Source organism: Pleurodeles waltl, chromosome 5 (genome assembly GCF_031143425.1).
Source record: "Pleurodeles waltl isolate 20211129_DDA chromosome 5, aPleWal1.hap1.20221129, whole genome shotgun sequence".
In the NCBI taxonomy this organism is placed as follows: domain Eukaryota; kingdom Metazoa; phylum Chordata; class Amphibia; order Caudata; family Salamandridae; genus Pleurodeles; species Pleurodeles waltl.
The window spans coordinates 1,714,957,479-1,714,977,659 of NC_090444.1; the positions used below are offsets into that span (position 1 = coordinate 1,714,957,479).

Below are 20,181 nucleotides of genomic sequence, written 5' to 3' on the forward strand. Positions count from 1 at the left end.
GACCCCACCATCACTCCAGTGATTCAGAAGAGAACTAAAGACCAGGATGTTTGAAAGATTATACCACAACACAGCTGCATACAGCTCCAGTGCCTCATGACCCTCACGCGTAATTTGCTGCACTGCACACTACAAATGTTTGATAGAAATGTTTTATTGATTTCCCTGCTGAACTGTACCTTTTCAGACATTTTTTCTTAGAATTTCATCTAAGTTCAGAAATAAGCACTGACCTGGCCCTATCTACTTCTTGTATCGGACCTACACTCCATGGCGGTCAGCCTTAACTTTTGACTTTGACCCGATCTCACACGACTAGATGTCTGCGGTTTAATCAATCACAGGGATTTGTGGAGTGTGAACTTGTCACTCCGGGGGGGTCTCCAGATGCAGGGGGAATCTGCGAGAAGATGAAGGTAGATGAGCCATGTCTTGAGCTGTCTTTTAAAGTCTTCCAGGGAAGGGGCTCAGGTGGAGAAGATGGTAGTTCCAGGACTTGGTGGTGAGGTGGGAAAAGGAGCAGCCTTCGAGGCATTCCTGATGAATGCGGTGGATGTAGGCCAGGCTGAGGTTGGTTGAGCAGAGCTCTCTTGTAGGTCAATGTAATGTGATGCATCTGTTGATATAAGCAGGTCTGGCATTGTGGAGGGTCTTGTAAGGGTGTGTGAGGAGCTTGAAGTGGCACCTCTGCTGGACAGGAAGCCAGTGGAGGGCCCTGACATGGGGAGAGCTGCTGGTTCTTCTGGGGAGGTCGAGGATGAGTCTTGCTGTCGTGCTCTGGATGGTCTGGAGATGGTTGAAGAGCTTCTTCATGGTTTAAGTGTAGAGTGCATTATCATAGTCAAGAAGGCTGGAGACGAGGGCCTGGGTGACTTGACTGTCTTCCTGGTCACCATGGGGATCCATTGGAATATCTTGCGGAGCATGCGGATGGTGTGGAAGCAGGCAGAGAAGACGTGTTGATCTGTTGTTTCATGGTGAGTTGGGTGTCCAGGATAATGCTGTAATTGTGTGCATGGTTGGTAGGGGTGGGAAGGGGGCCTACGGCTGCGGGCCACCAAGTTTCATCCCATGGGGAGGGCTTGTTCCCAAAGATGAGGATCTCTGTCTTGTCCGAATTTAGCTTAAGGCAGTTGGTCCTAATCCAGGTGGTGACTTCGGTCATGGTGTGTTGGAAGTTCATTCATGTGGTGTTTCAATCATCAGTGAGGGATAGGATGAGCTGGGTATCATCAGCGTAGGAGATGATGTTAAGGCTCTGGGTGCGTGCGATGTCAGCCAGTGAAGTCATGTAGGTTTTGAAGAGGGTGGGGCTGAGGGAGGACCTCTAGGGAACATTGCAGATTATGTCTTTGGGTGCAGAGATAAAGGGTGGAAGGAGGATACTCTGTGTTCGGCCAGAGAGGAAGGAGGCGATCAGGTTGAGTGTGTTGTCTTGGATGCCATTGCTGTGGAGTCTGGTGATGAGGGTGTGGCGGGAGACAGTGTTGAAAGCCACCGACAGGTTGAGGAGGATGAGTGCCGCTGCTCCTCCTAGATCTAGAAGGTATCTGATGTCGTCAGTTGGTGCGATCAGGGCGGTCTTGGTACTGTGGTTGGGCCAGAAGCCAGATTGGGATGGTCGAGCAAGCTGTTGTCTTCAAGGAAGTCAGTGAGCTGGTGGTTGATGGCCGTTTCCAAGACTTTGGTGAGGACAGGGAGGGGCGAGATAGGGCAGTAGCTCTTGAGCTTGTTAGGGTCAGCTGAGGGTTTCTTCAGGAGGGGCTTGATCTTGGCATGCTCCAGGCAGGGCAGGCTTTAGAGCTGGTGGCACCTAGTGCAACAGTCTTTATTGGCACCCCCACCCCATGACCACCTCCTTGGATTCCCTTACTAACACCAGGTAAATGTGATCCTCATCTCTCCATAGCCCCCCTTTCACATACATTCATTTGTTTTAAAGGGCTTGTAAAAGCTGGCTTTCCTAATCCACTCAGCTATCCACATAAAATATAGTTCTGCTCTTTACAGCAGGCATATTAACCCTATGTTCTACCTTATGGCGAGTCAAAGCTGCTGATACACAAAACTCCCATCTCTCTCCCTAGCAGTAACATTAATCACAAGAAGTATCTTGACATTTTCATTGTTTCCTGAAAGCTGGACGCACAAGAACCTTTTCAGGAGGTGCTTTTAAATCGCTGGTTTTCTAAGTTATTGCTAAACACAGCGCCCCCTGAGGTCACCGCCCCCCAATTCAGGTCAGCACCATTTGCATGCCCTAAAGGCGGCCCTGCTTTCAAGCATCAGGGATGGTGGCTGTGGAGATGGAGGAGTTGAGGATTTCTGTTAGGGAGGCTCCGATTATTTCTCGCGTTTGGTGGTTCGATCTTTTAGCTCCTAGTTTTCACTAAAAACTTTAAAAAATTCTGGTCTTTCTAATTAGATTTTTGTTGTTATGGTATCAACTATTGTATTAAAATGTACTCTGTTTTTCTAAATTGGATTGGGATTTTTCTTGCATTCTGTATTCACTTTATTGCTGTTTGTGTGCTGTATAAATACTTTACACAAAGTTAAGCCTGACTGCTTTTTGTGCCAAGTTACCAGGGTGAAGCACAGGTTAATTTAGTGACTTTTTGTGGTTCAACCTGCAAGGAATTGTGGCTGTTGCTTGACTAGGGCTCACACACCAGTCAACCAACAACCCCGTTTCTCACACTGGTGTTCAGTGGTGTGGATCAGGACTTATGTTTGTGCAATACCATACAGTAACTTCCTTTTAAATCCCACACACTAGACACAACAACAAACTTCATGGCAAGGTCTTGCCACACACCAAGGAAAACCATCTTTGTCACATACCACATCTGACATATGCTTCCCTCCTCACGAACAGTCTATTGCATTTCCTCTTTCCAGTAGGTAAGGGCTAATAACTTATTTACTCCCCAAAAATATAAAAAAGAAATTCAACAATGTTATTTAACAAAGCAAAAAAGTACATGATCAGTGGGATTTGTACTGACCACATAACAGGTCTGAAACAACAAATCATGTTGTGCAATACTTTGGCGTGCTTTTCAGATCACCACTATTACCACACATAGCGACTTCACTGGTGACTACGTTATAATGCCTTTCGAGCTCTCTCGAAATCCCATAGCGCCTTCAGTTCAAAAAAGACTCTGTAAAAAATTAACGCTGTGAAACAGCGCGTGTGAAACTCCAAAACCCGATTTTCTTGTTGTCTTTTGTGAATTGCTTTGCCCTTTCTTCAGAAAAGAGCAGGGACACACTCACCAAACGGGTTAGACTACCCGGCATGGTACTTGAAAACACGCAGTGCGACACAAAGCTCAGGCTTGCAACGGCAGAGCCAGCAAGTGATCTTTTTCCCGGTATGAGGAAATACCACCTCGAAAAAAATGATCACGAGACAGTGGTTTTTAAAAACATGTCAAGGCTTGGAGGGCAAAAAGAAGTCAGAGCCTGTACCACGCACCCAGAAGTCAGGTGTGCAGGTGAGGAGAGGGTTCCATCCGAGGGAGCTGAACAGGTGTAGAAAGGAGGGTACCTTAAAACGACAATGCTCTAAAGGACCCACGCCCCTGTATCCTTAGGATTCTCCACAGGTGAGTGTGTGTTGCTTTAGATGATTTCATGCATGGGGTCTGTATGGTGTCCCCTAAAACATACTAATGAATTTACAAAGCCATTTACGTTTCCGGTTGCAAATGGCCCCATTTAGGACTTTCTAGTATCCACAAAAAGATACCTGACAGGCGTACGTAGTTACTACTACAGAATAGTACACCACCGTGCGTACGTGTGTGCAGTAAGTAGTAAACCACACACAAGCAGTAAGAAATGGGAGGTGTGCTTCACCTTATAACTTGTGTGAACACCCACACATTTTCGAGCTTCTGAACACCCATAAACGTCTCCCAACCCTTTCTTACCTTAGAAATGGGCTATCCCCGCGCAGAGCTGCTGTGTGCGTACAACACTGTATTGGGGAAGTAGCAAATGTCACCTGGCATTCCCAGAAGTGCAGCTGGAAAGTTGTGGCGCAGCGTGCAAGGTTCCCACTAGGAATATTTGCTAATATGGAAAAAGCATAAATCTGCACCCATGCGCAGGAATTAATTTACGGGTGTTTGATTGTCGATTCCTTATGTCATGTGGCCCCGCCACCTCTACGGATCGCACACATTTGCGTTATGTAACAGTGATTTTTTAAGTTTACTGCTGCATTAGTATGGCTTCTTAGTGCTGGTGGAATATGGGTATATTCACTCACTGATCTTGAAGAGCACCGACTAGAATCTTTTTGCGAGTGGTCAAGCTGGCTCATGAGCAATATGATGGTTTGTGTGTATGATTTTGTGTATGTGCTTTGTAATATTTGTGTTGTTTAATGGGTGCAGCTAGGCGTCTTGTGATGCAGGTATGTTCCAGATCTGTGAGTTCATAGCCCGGCCTTAAGTAATGGATTTTGACGTCATATTCTAAGAAAATTGTTTAGGTAACTTTCTTCGAGCATTATAACATTGTGATAAATATATACGATTTTGAATCCGGCCATAAATTGCGGTTTCATTAATAGGACTGTGCTTGACTGGGGGTAAGGAGGCTGGTTCCATAGAAACTGGACAGATGCTATGGAATCAGCCGCCCCTTGCATTCATGCAGCTACGATTTTTGAGAGTCTTTAATGAGAGCAAATTCACCTCTTTTGCACCAAAGCCCACTTAGCTACCAGTACAAAACCTGCTTCCTGGGTGTTTTAGTGGAGCAGACTGTGCTACCTGTATTGGTTATTGTGTACCGATGGTAAATATCGGTGGCATGCACTGCACATTTCATGTGCCTTATTATCATCATTTGTAAATAAGGATAACTATTTTCTGTTTTAAATTGTTGTTTTCAAATTTCAGAGTCCATTGAGTAAGATATCATGGGGGCTGTTCATACTGTGCATTTTATAGCTGCCCTTATAATGTTCAATATATATGTACTTCATCTGTTTTTCTTGTTATCAGTAATGCTTCTTGATATTTGATTTATTATGTGTCATCACATTATTCAAATAAGCGAAGACTCGTGTGATTTAGATAAATGATTAATAGTTTGCACTTTACTTTAGCTTCCATGGAATGTGTTTAATGTTTAATTGTGCTCTAAAGGGTATTCATAGACACAATTCTAGCTTTCCAGATGTAGATGGTTTTTACTGAATTCATTTGTTGGTTGGTTGGATTTATGGCATGTTCCATACATTTCAATGTGGAACATACCACAGCTGCAGATTTACATTGTATTTTTTAACTAGTTTTACGCCCAAGGCAGGTGTTAAAGTGACGCTCCTATTGTTGCCAATGGGCCTTCCCACTCATTGCTGGACGAGCGCCATAATTTGTGGCACTAGTCAACCAATGAGCCACAGTAGCATCAAAAATGTTGACACTATTATGTTAATGAGTGCCATTGTTCACCGTATTCTAAATACTGCCAAGGTGCCATTAGGAGGGCGCAGGGGCGTGCAAGAAAAGTGACACATCATAGCTGATGCGTCACTTTCTTGTAAATATGCACCTAAGTTTCTATTTTCATTCAAGCAGTACAAACCATTTTCACCTGGTCAGTGAAAATTGTCATCAGGATCACATTGGCTTGAGCAACAAGGGGGGCAGTCCAGGTAGAACTTTTCCACCTAAGGTGGCAATTTTATTTGTAATCTGTTTGTAATCATGCTTGTTTTTCAACAAATTGATTTGGGCATTTACTTTGGGGGCACAAAAGCGCAAATTGGTTATTGTGCTTGGCCGTCACATTTTTTTTTAATCCATGTTATTTACTGTATTGCTATTTAAAGCATCTCCCTGCTTGCTGGGGCCTTAAGTTATCTGCTGTTCCACCTTGTGAAGTTATCTTATGAAGATGCCTGACAAACAATCACACTGGCAAAGTTACAGACACATAGGTCACTGAAGACATTTTCACAGCGTTCTTTACCCAGCTGTAGTTTAGGAGATGCACTATTGCTGTCTTACTATCACTTTTCATATGCTATTGTATGACCATGGAAGGGGCAGTCCCTAGGGCTAGGGGGGTCTCCAGGACCTCTCTAATGTTTTAATTTTCTAGCCCCAGGGAGGTGTCAGTCTCCAGGGCCTGGAGGATTGCCCAGCTCCCTGCATTGCTGTATTTTCGTGCTTGAGGGGGGCATGTGGCACCACCACATTTCTGTTCATTCTTGCCCTGGGGAGTTGGTGGTCCCCAGGGCTAGGGGCCCATGTGGCAAAATTCATGATTATTCAAAAATATTGCTTTGAATTGAAAAAAATAGCTCTTTCTGCCAGGGGATACCTCTACACCAAGGCTGAGGGGCTAGGGTAAGCGTCCCTTTTTCAAGCTGAGTCTTAAAATGACTGCCAACACTTCCTGATTGAAGTGTTGGAGCCAATCAGATCTTTGCACAAGATCAGGGGTATTTGTGAAGCCTTTGCACCTCTAGATATGCAAACCTTTTTTTTTTAATAGTTCAAAAACTACAGAACGGATTTACACCAAATAACAAAAAGCACTCTTTCTGGACCAAGAACTACCTTCCTGCCAAATTTGATGCAATTCTGTCCAGCAATTTGGGCTGTAATTGTGTCTAAAATCTCTACTTGAATTAAAATGGGAAATGCACTTTTTTTAACTCCTCCTTTGTCTCTGCCCCCCTCTTGATGGATCACCCAAAAATTCCCATGCTCAACAAGATTCTTGGGCACATTAATTTGGAAAGATTTTGTGAAGATTCGTCAAACAGTACAAAAGGTATGGCCTAGTGAAAAGTGGTGTGTTCACAAAATTTCTCAGACATGAGGCAGTAGTTATAACTATTGAAGCAGTGGCATTGGGGAGCAGGGATGTGAGGGACCTAATGAACCCTGATATAGTTCTCTTTTTATACCTAATGTAACATCATGAGGACTGACACTGTGTTTATGGAGTGCATAACTTCTATCTGGTCTCATGTCATGAGGGTGACTTTCATCCACAATCAGGAAGCATACGGATACTCTAGTTTATTCTTCCTCTTGATAAGTATAATCGTCCAGATCCTAGCATGCTTTGTACTTATCACTCAAAATAAAGGAGTGTTGGGAGTTCACCACATGACACTGGGTCAACTAGCAACTCTACCTGTGTGAGATAATTAAACATATGGCCCACGCTAATGACTTTTGGCTCGGAGTGTGTCCTTGGCGCTCCTATTTGGAAGATCACCCATTAAAGTTTGTAGCTTCTTTCTTCAGGTCATCATTCACTGCTGAGCATGTTTGTCAAGGGACCTGTGTAAATTGCCAATTTTTCCCGTGTACACAGGACACCATGTTTCCAGGGCTAAGCTTCACTTTTAGAGGATACTGATATTGGGTCAATTGAAGTAAACCAAGACTACAGCTCTCATAATGCTTTGATGTGTTAAATGTTTCCTCAGATGCCAAATTCCACAAAATAGCGCAGTGCATGGAAAAGTTACCTTGGTGTTTGTGATGAGTAACGAAAGCAAAAATAACAATTGCATTTGCAAAATAGTGTAAAAACAGCTAATACACTGCTCAGCTGAAGTAGATGTAATTTTGCAGTGGATTCAGTCCACTTGTCATTTTGCACTATTCAGTCATTGCAAATGGTGGTTTAAATGTGCTTTGCACCAGTGCAAATGTACATAATCTTGCTCCCGGGTTAATATTGTAGTGTGTTGATGAAGTGTAGTTATGTGGCAACCGTACAGGCACAAACTGTGAATTTCAACAGAGTAGTCGTTCAGCTTTCCTGCATGAGTTAGGCACTGAGGGAAGGGTAGATCATTTCTTTGATGCCTTATTGAATGGACGTCCACATGAACACTCACATTGAGCAGAACTTTAGTACTTTAGGTACTAGAAACAACTGGTACTCGCAGTGCTATGAAACAGTATTGTAGCAATAACCTCTGAAGGAAAACACAAGTGTTTGAAAACGTGGAGGCCATGTGGCAGGTGCTCTTTACCTGAGTGAAACCGGATCTTGCTAGCTTAAGATGTTTGTTATATACAAGCAACAAAGCATGAATGTGTGGTCCCTGCTTGTGGGGCTGCTGTGTTTTGACAGATGGTGTGTGGCTTGTAGTTGCAAAAGTAGCTCAGTGGGCTAAACACTTGCAGAGAGACGTGCGTGACTTCCACTCGGCAAACAGCATTTCATCTTTTCAAGCATGGCAGAAGTGTCCTGGTAGATCTGGGTGGTAATAATACTGGTAATTAGAATCCTCGTTAATAGTTCTGTTTTGGAGTTGGTCTATAACTTGCCCATTCCTAAAACCTAGGTTCTTGGGGGTAGGCTCAAAGAGTAGGGCTTTGAACTAAATGCATGAACAGCAAACCACACCAGTGTTCTCTACCTTCTATTTTTCAGTTTGGGCTTTCTGTATTCCACAGAGTAGAATTGCAAATCTTCTGATGTCCAGTGGAGGGAGTATCCAGTATGGGCTGGGGAATGAGAAGTGTAATTGCTGGTTTTTCGCCCGGGTAGAACTGCCAGTATCATACTGAAGAATTAGATGTTTGCTTCTTCTCTTCATCTTCTCACCAGTTTGTCGCTGATGGGAAAGAAATAAGGCTTCACGGAAATCATTTGAGTGAGGCAGCGTATTGCCTGCAGGTAACAAGGTTCATCCACCCAGCCTCCGATATCTTTCAGATCGCCAAATATAATTAATTACTTTCTGGGGCCCTTAACACCAGGAGCAAACCTGGTTGTACGGCATTCCACGGACCATCCCTTCATCATCACGGTAACCTTTTAGTGTAATTTACCACTACCTCAACTCCACTACTTCCGCCTTGCCCCATACATATTTTCTAACCGACTTTGATTGCTAGTAATCATAATAATAACTTTTCTTTTTTTTTAAATAATTTTTTTTATGGTTCATACTCTACACTTTACGATTTCCGATTTCTCGAACAAGGACTCATGACTTCACTCCTCTGGAAAGAAATGGGCGAAACGTCTTGTTTCAATCGAGGGAAAGTGTGTTATCTGAGTTTTTTCTTTACTTGCGTGGTTCACTTTTATAGCCTCGGAGACCTGGGAGCAAGTCACCGAGTGAGGCCACTGCACAGGGCACACAACAGAAATACGTCGCCTCTAGGCGCTGAACCTAACTAGACTTGTCGGATAATTACTGACAGAAATAAAAGTTGGAAGGAATGAGAAAACACTGAGGTATTCAAAGACATCTGAAGGTTCGATTTCTTAAGCCTGGAGGAACAATAAAAGGACAAATATTACAATGCTTGAGAGTCAAACAGGCGAAAAGATACTCTCGGAAACTCTGGCTCACATGTTAAATGCCAGGGGGAAGACAGAGTATGTAATCGTGCACAGTGAAACTGAAGTGCTGCACTAAGTCATCGCTATTGCTCTGTCACAACTACATTTGAGGTGTATCAATTAAATTGCAACATATATACAGCACTCGGAGCCTCTACATGGTGTACTGAAGCGCTAGCCTACATGGACAGCATGCAACTCCGCGTAGGATCTGTGGTTGGAAGGATGTGGCCCATTTTTTGTTCCTGTGTGGGAAGTGTTTCCAAGCTGTGTATGATGACCGTAGAGACTAGGTTATCGTTGTAGTGTCGTCACCGGTGCTGGACTGCACCACTACATGGACCCGGAAGTGGTGAGTGTGATATTACCCCTACCATCAGGGCGGGATGGACTGCACCGTGACGAGGAGTGGGAGGGGATAAATAGACCAGGGAAAGGGCACGAAGGGCAGTGCGAATGTAGGAGTTAAATAAACAAGCTGTAGACCAAACCTTAGTGCTTCCGCGTCGTTACTTGGGGCCCACGCAGAACCCGACAATTGGCGACGAAGGTGGGCCTACCACCATTGGTAGTGCCAACACCCGCGACCGCGGTGCACCAGACTAGGGGCCTCGACATCAGGCAGACTGAAAAGCCGGCGCGCCCTGCGGAGCTTCGCTTACCTGCAAGGGAAGCTGACTGTCTGTCCCGGAAAGCGGCGGATTCCCCACGGCAGACGCCGCTGGAAGTGTTGTGCCGAGTCGACGCGGCACCGAGTGGCTGCAAACCCCCAAAAGACACACCCTCTCCAGCGACGCAACTCAAGAGGAAAGGCAGCCGCTGTGCTGCCGCGAAAAAGGTACCCGCCCCCCTCCCTGCAGGAACACGCGATTCTCAGCGCGAGTGCGGCAGGCACTCCAACAACACGTGCTGATCAGCGCAAGCGCAGCAGGCACCAGGGAAGTGCCCCACCCCTCCCGGGAGGCTACCAGTTCTGAGGTGCCCACCCGCTGGGCTGCCCTAGGCGCCGCACAACAAGTCGGGAAAAAAAAAAAGAAGGGGGAATAAAAAAAATATATATATAAAAAGAAAAGACTGTGACACACACATAGGCCAGCTCCAGCATCGTGCACCTGGAGGAAAAGAAAAATAAGGGGAGACACCTGGCAGAAAACTTTCCTTTGTCTGTCCCTCACTAAAAAAAAAAAAAAAAGAACAGTGAAGTAAAACAATTAACCCGGCTCATCAGGAAGGCACAGAAATAAGCCCTATCCTTGCAGGAGTCCCTTTTGCCTCACAGTCCAAGACACAAGTGCCCAAACCAAACGTATCCTGCATTCTCCCCCCTCAACCAGACACTGTTCACGATGGCTGGTGTACCACCATTGGAGCCCTTCACCATCACAGGTGCCCCCCCACCCAAGCGGCAAGGTGGAAAGTCTGGGTGGAATGCCTGGAGACATATTTTGAAGCCCTAGACATCCAACCAGAATGGCGCAGACCTCTCCTTCTCCACATTGGTGAAGCAGATAGCCACAAAGTATTCAAGTCGGTCACGGAAGCGCGACCACGCACGTATGAAACACTAAAAGGTGCGATTACCGCACATTTTGAGCCATACGCCAACCCTGACTATGAAAGGTTCCTATTATGCCAAGCCCGCCAAATCACAGATGAGTCCGTCTATGTCTTTTATGCCAGGCTGAAGGAACTAGCCAGCACCTGCACTCTGCCCGACGAAGAGGACGAAATCCGAGCACAATTTATACAGGGATGCTCCTCGTCAAAACTCAGAAAACACATTCTCCAGCAACCCAACATGCTGATGAAGGATATCCTCACACTAGGACGCTCCCAAGAATTGTCACGGGTTCGAGCAGCCCACATGGAACAGGCACCGGCAACCCAGGTAAAGGCAGAGGCAGCCAACGCAGTGACAACAAACACACCACAACAAAAAGGGGAACCATATAAAGGAAGGCCACCGGCAGACCATGCAAGTGGTGCGTTGGCCCAGCACCACATCCGACCACCTGCCCAGCGTGGGGCAAAATATGCAGCGCATGTGGTAAACTCAATCTTTTTGCCAAAGTCTGCAAATCAGCACCGAAGCAAGCAACCAACGCCACAAGGAAGACCGTCAAAATGGTGGAAACCATGTTGTGCCAAGACTCAGACAGCAACATGGACAATGACCAACACACAATCCATGTAATTCACGCCGTCGGAGGCCGACGCTTACCCACATGCACCGTCATAGTCAAAGGCTCTCCAACACCGGCACTGGTGGACACAGGTGCGTCCATAAACTTAATGGCAATGGACATATATAAACCTACTACAACCGCTACCAGCGCTCCGACCCACGAACATACAGATATTCACGTTTGGAAACAGCCGATCCCTAGACATAGCAGGGGTTTTCACAACCGACATCACCCATGACAGCACAGAAACAGCCACAAAAGTCTATGGGGGTGATTCTGACCCCGGCGGTCCAGGGTCGGCGGGAGCACCGCCAACAGGCTGGCGGTGCCCCGCAGGGCATTCTGACCGCGACAGTTTGGCCGCGGTCAGAACAGGAAAACCGGCGGTCTCCCGCCGGTTTTCCGCTGCCCTCATGAATCCTCCATGGCGGCGCAGCTTGCTGCGCCGCCATGGGGATTCCAACACCCCATACCGCCATCCTGTTCCTGGCGGTTCGCCCGCCAGGAACAGGATGGCGGTATGGGGTGTCGTGGGGCCCCTGGGGGCCCCACAAATAATTTCAGTGTCTGCTTAGCAGACACTGAAATTCGCGACGGGTGCAACTGCACCCGTCGCACCTTCCCACTCCGACGGCTCCATTCGGAGCCGGCTTCCTCGTGGGAAGGGGGTTTCCCGCTGAGCTGGTGGGCGGCCTTCTGGCGGTCGCCCGCCAGCCCAGCGGGAAAGCCAGAATGGCCTCCGCGGTCTTTCGACCGCGGAGCGGCCATATGGCGGCTCCCGCCAGGCGGGCGGCAGCCTCAGAATGAGGCCCTATGTTTCCAAAGATGGCACAGGATTCCTCCTCGGCTGCCGAACTGCTCAAGATCTAAACCTAGTACATTTCGCTTTCGCCATCCATGTAAATACACTCCAAGACTTAACGCAAGAGTTTAAGACGCTATTTGAGGGCATCGGATGCCTCAAAGGACCGCCGCTACGACTACATATTGACAAATAGGTCACCCCCACAGCGCTCAGACATCGTCGAGTGGCATTTCATCTGCACCCCACAGTTGAGCAAGAACTGCGAATTTTGGAACAGGCGGGAGTCATTGAAAAGGTATCCGGCCCAACACCGTGGGTCTCCCCCATTGTAGTCGCTTGGAAGCCCAAACAACTGGATGCCGTCAGAATCTGCGTCGACATGCGCATACCCAACCTGGCAATTAAAAGGGAGCGACACTTAACTCCAACGATAGACGACATCCTCAGTGAACTGTCAGGGTCTTACTGGTTCTCCAAAATGGACCTCCGGTCAGGATACCATCAAATCATGCTGCATCCAGAGTTACGGCCCATTACCACCTTTTCCACCCACAATGGTCTCTGGAGATACAAGAGGCTAAACTTCGGCATCTCTAGTGCAGTGGAAGTCTTCCAGCATGTCATTAAAGAGGTCTTGCAAGGACTCCCGGGAGTCCTCAACATGAGTGATGATATCCTGGTCCACGCACCCACCGTTGAAACACACTTGAAGAGGTTGCGAGCAGTGTTTGCCAGACTACAAAGCAGAGGACTGACACTACACAAGGACAAGTGTGAGTTCCTGAAACAAGAAATTTGTTTCTTCGGCTATCGCTTCTCAAAAAACGGAGTCGGGCCAGATCCCCTGAAAGTCAGAGACATCCAAGAGGCACCAGCCCCCACCTCGGTTTCAGGGGTAAGGAGTTTCCTGGGTATGGTCACATACTGCAGTCGATTCATGCAAAACCTGGCAGATATAACGGGACCTCTGCGGCAGCTCACACAAGCAAATCACCAATGGCAATGGGGCGAGAAACAATAGAATGCACTCTAAGCCACAAAAGGAGCACTCTCTGCAGAGACCGCACTGGTGTTTTTTGACCCGCAACGCCACTCACAGTTAGTCGTCTATGCCAGCCCCACAGGAGCGGTGCTGGCACAGAAACAAGATTGCGGAGAGTGGGCCCCCATCGCTTTTGCCAGCCGCACACTGATGCCAACGGAGCAGGGGTACTCGCCTACAGAACGAGAAGCCATCGCCATACATTGGGGGTGCCGTCACTATCACCTTTACCTATACGGAAAACCGTTCTCGGTGGTGACAGACCACAAACCCCTATTACCACTGTTCAAAGGCTCATCCTCAAAACCACCACCGAGGATAGAGAAATGGATCCTGCAGCTCCAAGGGTACGACTTCACACTGGAGTACCAACTGGGCACAAAGAACCCGGCTGACTTCCTGTCCCGACATGCCCGCACAGCCACGCCCCAGGAAGTGGAAGAAGCAAGGGAAACAGAAGAATACATCAGGATGGTAGTAAAGCACGCCAGACCCCTACCCATACCACTCATCGAAGTTATCACGGCAACTGCTCAGGACGAGTGTCTGCAGATAACCATAGCAGCCACCAGGACAGGAAACTGGCGGTCCCTCCAACGCCGGACACCTTCCGAACACAAGAAGCTCAAGCCCGGTTGCACGCGCTATTTAATGTACGGCAGGAACTCTCAGTGAGCGAAGACGGCTGCCTGTTGAGAGGTCTCCGTTTAGTTATTCCATCTAACCTGGTGGCTACAACAGTATCCCTAGCGCATGGAGCACACCAAGGCATCGTGAAGTCAAAAGCCCGCCTCAGGGACAAAGTGTGGTTCCCTGGTTTGGACAAGCTGGTGGAAGATACAGTCATGCGGTGCCTAGTATGCCAGCCAGCGGTAACCCTGACCCTCCAGCGCCAATTCTTACAGAGGAAGGGCCCACAGCACCGTGGCAACGAGTCAGTGCAGACTTCGGGAGCCTCCCCGATGGCTCACATATGGTCATAGGGATGGACAACTACTCGCGCTATCCAGAAGTCGAAGTAGCACACTCCACATCTGCCCACACAGTCATCCCCAAGTTCGAAAAACTGATGGCCACCCACGGACTCTTCGGAGAGGTGCGCACAGATAATGGGCCCCCTTTCAACAGCCACGAATGGGCGGAGTTCCTAGCGTCAACGAAAACCAAACATCGGCGCATCACACCGCGATGGCCACAAGCAGATGGAGAGGTGGAGAGGTTCGTAAAAACACTAAACAAAGTAATTTGCATAGCGGTGGCAGAAGGCGAGAACCCGGAGAGAGCGATATATACCTTTTTGAGAGAATACAGAGTCACCCCACACGCCACCACAGGAGCCAGTCCCAGGCAACTCTGTTTCGGGAGAGCAGTGACTGATGCCATCCCCCATCATCCATCGTGGGCAGTGAGGTCACTGCCGCCAGACAAGTCAACAGCAAGAAGAGCCAGCACCAACACGCAGGCTTCCAAAAATCGGAGAACCCGCGAAGTGACGATACAAATAGGTGATACCGTCCTGGTAAAGGACCGCCACCCAGGAAGTAAATTCTGTCTCCCGTTCAAGGCACGACCGTGGACTGTGACTGCAGTGAAAGGCACCATGATAACAGCCCGACGAGGACCGGAGACAGTAACGCGCAACGCAGCATTCTTCAAACGTTTACCCCAAGCAATATCCGTTGAGGGAGACATGGATAGCTCTGACGAGTGGGCAGATTTAGATGTGGACACTGAAAGCCCAGAGTCCACAAGAAGAGAAGCGGAAGGTGACCCCGAACATGGTATAGCCCACCCAGCGGTGGAGCAAAGGCGGAGGCAACCTACTGGAGCGACAACACCCAACGAGAGGACATAAGAGATCCATGTGTCGGACTGGTCAGGGAGTGGTAGATACATGTTAAGACACAACCCAGGCCCCTCCCGACGATACGAGGACTATGCCTGTGATTGACTAACCTAAGGGCACCCTCCAGAAGAGGAGAGAACCGTTCTACTGAAAAGAGCCACAAAGGCCAAGTAAACGCTTTACCCCGTTGTTTCTGTTTATTCATGTTAAATCGTTCCCTTCCCCGTTGGGGAGGGATGTAGTGTCGTCACTGGTGCTGGACTGCACCACTACGCGGATGAGGAAGTGGTGAGTGTGATATTACCCCTACCATCAGGGCGGGATGGACTGCACCGTGACGAGGAGTGGGAGGGGATAAATAGACCAGGGAAAGGGCGCGAAGAGCAGTGCGAATGTAGGAGTTAAATAAACAAGCTGTAGACCAAACCTTAGTGCTTCTGCGTCGTTACTTGGGGCCCACGCCGAACCCGACAATCGTATATAATACAGCGCTTAGCAATGTGGTGGATGAAGAAGTGTGAGAGACAGGTGTGCACTTTATGGTTTTCAGTAAATAACTCTGAAGGTCCCTTTCTGGTATTTATTATGCTCAAAGCCTACTTTGCTAGTTAGTGCACTGGCTTGTTCAACCTGATATTTTGTTTAAAGTCTATTTTGCTGAATTGACATTAGCAACAGTTTAGCTTTAACAAAAATGGATTGTGTTTATGGGGCTCCATATTAGAGAAACCAGAAAGACAGCTAATGCTGTGATACTAAGGGTGCCTCACAGTACTCATACACAGACCTTCATATATATGTGTTTTTAAACTAAAGGCATTGTATTTTTCAATAAAATCAGTGAAATATGTTTTAGGTCTGGACAGGGATAGCTTTTGCTATCTTGCCAACCACATGTAATTAAAAATGTATTCCTATATACCTACAAAGGGGGGATTTGGGTGAGCTCTCTTCATCCACTGGTCTGTTCAACTGCAGGTCACATATTGCTTTTGCGCAATACAACTTATAGTGTGAAGCAATGGCTCACCCACTTCACCCATTCGTTCTCATGCACTGTGGTGACAGCATTTTTCCTGGAAATGTGCATACCTGCTGTTAGAAATGGGGTCTTTGGTTGACAGTCAGGTTACCCCCTGTTCAAGCAAAGACCCTCACTCTAGTCAGGGTAAAAGAGAATCACCCTCAGCTAACCCCTGCTTACCCCCTTGGTAGCTTGGCAGAGCAGTAGGCTTAACCTCAGAGTGCTAGGTGTAAAGTATTTGTACCAACACACACAGTAACTTAATGAAAACACTACAAAATGACACAACACCAGTTTAGAAAAATAGGAAATATTTATCTAAACAAAACAAGACCAAAACGACAAAAATCCGACATACACAAGTCAAGTTATGAATTTTTAAAGATTAAACTCAAAAATAGCGCTTAGAAACAAAAATGCTTCAATGAGATGTTAACACGGCGTCGTGACAGAGTCGTTCCCAACAAGCCGACACCAGCGGCGCCGGACACAGAGTCGTGTAGACCCCCAAGTACAGTACCTTTGGTGAAGAGTGAAAACAAGCCGAGGCGCGAAGTCGGGAATCGTGGCGTCTGTGCGAAACGTTGAATCCGTGCACTTCAAGCGGCGTCGGTCAAGACGTGGTGCGGCGACTTCCACGGAGTCGCGAACTTCAGCGGGGCTGCTGCGGCGTCGGGCCTGCGAAGAGCGTTGCGGTCCAGCGAAGGTCACGGCGTCAGGTGCAGGCGGTGTTACCGGTTTCAGCAGCGGCGTCGGTCTGAAGTCGTCCGAAGTCGATTTCCTTGGATTCCACCAGCTTTCCTTTCAAGGGCCCAGGGACTGGATAGGGCACCACTTGTCAGAGCAGGAGTCTCTCCAGAGACTCCAGGTGCTGGCAGAGAGAAGTCTTTGCTGTCCCTGAGACTTCAAACAACAGGAGGCATGCTCTAAATCAAGCCCTTGGAGATTTCTTCACAAGATGGAAGGCACACAAAGTCCAGTCTTTGCCCTCTTACTCTGGCAGAAGCAGCACTGCAGGAAAGCTCCACAAAGCACAGTCACAGGCAGGGCAGCACTTCTTCCTCAGCTATCAGCTCTTCTCCAGGCAGAGGTTCCTCTTGGTTCCAGAAGTGTTTCTAAAGTCTGTAGATTTGGGTGCCCTTCTTATATCCATTTTAGTCTTTGAAGTCACCTTTCTTCAAAGGGGACTCACACCTACTTGTGAAATCCTGCCTTGCCCAGGCAAGTCATCAGACACACAGCAGGGGGTTGGAGCCGGCATTGTCAGAGGCAGGCACAGTCCTTTCAGATGAGAGTGACCACTCCACCCCTCCCTCCTAGCAGAGATGGCTAATCAGGAAATGCAGGTTACACCCCAGCCCCCTTTGTGTCACTGTCTGGTGTGAGGTGAAAAACAACCCAACTGTCAAACTGACCCAGACAGGGAATCCACAAACACGGCAGAGTCACAGAATGGTTTAAGCAAGAAAATGCTCACTTTCTAAAAGTGTCATTTTCAAACGCACAATCTTAAAATCAACTTTACTAAAAGATGTATTTTTAAATTGTGAGTTCAGGGACCCCAAACTCCACATGTCCATCTACTCTCTAGGGGAATCTACACTTTAATCATATTTAAAGGTAGCCCCCATGTTATCCTATGAGAGAGACAGGCCTTGCAACAGTGAAAAACGAAGTTGGCAGTATTTCACTGTCAGGACATATAAACCACATTACTATATGTCCTACCTTATCCATACACTGCACCCTGCCTTCGGGGCTACCTAGGGCCTACCTTAGGGGTGCCTTATATGTAAGAAAAGGGAAGGTTTAGGCCTGGCAAGTGGGTACACTTGCCAAGTCGAATTTACATAGTAAAAATACACACACAGACACTGCAGTGGCAGGTGTGAGACATGATTACAGGGTTACTTGTGTGGGTGGCACAACCAGTGCTGCAGGCCCACTAGTAACATTTGATTTACAGGCCCTGGGCACCTCTAGTGCACTTTACTAGGGACTTAACAGTAAAACAAATATGCCAATCATGGAGAATCAATTACGTACACATTTTAAACAGGAGCACTTGCACTTTAGCACTGGTTAGCAGTGGTAAAGTGCCCAGAGTAACAAAAACAATAAAATCAGAGTCCAGCACCCATCAACAACCTGGGGAACAGAGGCAAAAAGTTAAGGGAGACCACGCCAAGGATGAAAAGTCTAACACATGTCCCCCCCAGCTAAAAGTGGGGAGCAACTACCCAACCTCATGGGAGTTCTCATCACTAAGGCGGAAGAACCTGGACAGACCATCAGCATTGTCGTGCTCTGTACCAGGACGATGTTCCACCGTAAAGTCCATCCCCTGTAGGGAAATGGACCACCTCAACAGTTTTGGATTCTCACCCCTCATCTGCATTAACCATCTGAGGGGCCTGTGGTCGGTCTGAACTCGGAAGTGAGCCCCAAACAAGTAGGGTCTTAGCTTCTTCAGTGCCCAGACCACAGCAAACGCTTCGCGTTCTATGGCACTCCACCTACGTTCCCTGGGGGGTAACCTCCTGCTAATGAAGGCTACGGGTTGATCTAGGCCCTCTTCATTAAGCTGTGAGAGTACTGCTCCAATACCATGCTCTGAGGCGTCTGTTTGCACAACAAACTCCTTGGAGTAGTCAGGTGCCTGCAGCACAGGTGCTGTGCACATGGCAGCCTTCAGGGCATCAAAAGCGTTCTGGCAAGTCTCTGTCCAGATCACTTTCTTGGGTTGCTTCTTAGAAGTCAACTCCGTTAAGGGGGTAACAATGGTACCATATCCCTTAACAAACCTCCTGTAATATCCTGTGAGACCTAAAAAGGCTCTCACTTCAGTCTGGGTCTTGGGAGGCTCCCAAGCCAGAATCGTGTCAATCTTAGGCTGTAGGGGTGCCACCTGGCCACTCCCAACCTGGTGTCCTAAGTACACCACAGAACCCTGCCCTATTTGGCACTTGCTCGCCTTAATAGTGAGGCCTGCCTTCTGCAGGGCCTCTAACACTCTCCAGAGGTGTTGCAGGTGTTCCTCCCATGTGGAACTAAACACAGCAATGTCATCCAGGTAGGCGGCACTGAACTCATCCAGTCCTGCCAACACCTGGTTGACCAACCTCTGAAAGGTGGCAGGGGCATTCTTCATCCCAAAGGGCATCACATTGAAGTGGAAGTGCCCATCTGGGGTAGAGAATGCTGACCTCTCCTTTGCCCCCTCAGTTAAGGCAATCTGCCAGTACCCAGATGTTAAATCAAACGTACTGAGGTACTTGGCAGCTCCTAACCGATCAATGAGCTCATCAGCTCGGGGGATGGGGTGTGCGTCAGTCTTGCTGACCGCATTGAGACCCCGGTAGTCCACACAGAACCTAAGTTCTGGAGTGGCACCAAGAGCAGCAGCCTTTGGGACCAAGACCACTGGGCTGGCCCAAGGACTGCTGGAGTGCTCAATAACCCCTAGGGTTAACATTTTGGAGACTTCCTCCTTAATGCAAGCCCTGACCCTGTCAGTCACCCTGTAAACCTTATGTTTAACAGGTGTACTGTCCCCAGTGTCCACATCATGTGTGCACAGGTGTGTGACTCCTGGGATCAGGGAAAACAGCGAGGCGAACTGTCCCAGCACGTGGCGACAGTCCCTCTGCTGTTCCTCAGTCAGGGAGGAGGAGAGGATCACTCCCTCCACAGACCCATCTTTCTCTCCTGCAGACAGGAGGTCAGGAAGAGGCTCACTCTCTTCCTCCACCCCGTCATCTGTCGCTAGGAGCATGGATAGCTCAGTTCGCTCAAAGTGTGGTTTGAGGCAGTTGACATGTAGGACCCTCAAAGGGTTTCTGGGGGATTGCAAGTCTACCAGATAGGTGACCTCGCTCTTTCTTTCCACCACCTCAAAAGGCCCAATCCACTTATCTTGGAGAG

At 47.9% G+C, this 20,181-nt stretch overlaps 1 protein-coding gene across 1 annotated transcript in view; it reads left to right on the forward strand.

The window, feature by feature from the left end:
• Positions 1–3,446: 3,446 nt before the first annotated feature.
• Positions 3,447–20,181, forward strand: part of LOC138296695 (adhesion G protein-coupled receptor F5-like) — a 578,562-nt gene continuing 561,827 nt past the window's right edge. Inside the window, exon 1 of the mRNA XM_069236067.1 lies at positions 3,447–3,614. The gene's annotated coding sequence lies outside the window, so the exon portion shown is untranslated. The remainder of the gene's footprint in view (positions 3,615–20,181) is intronic.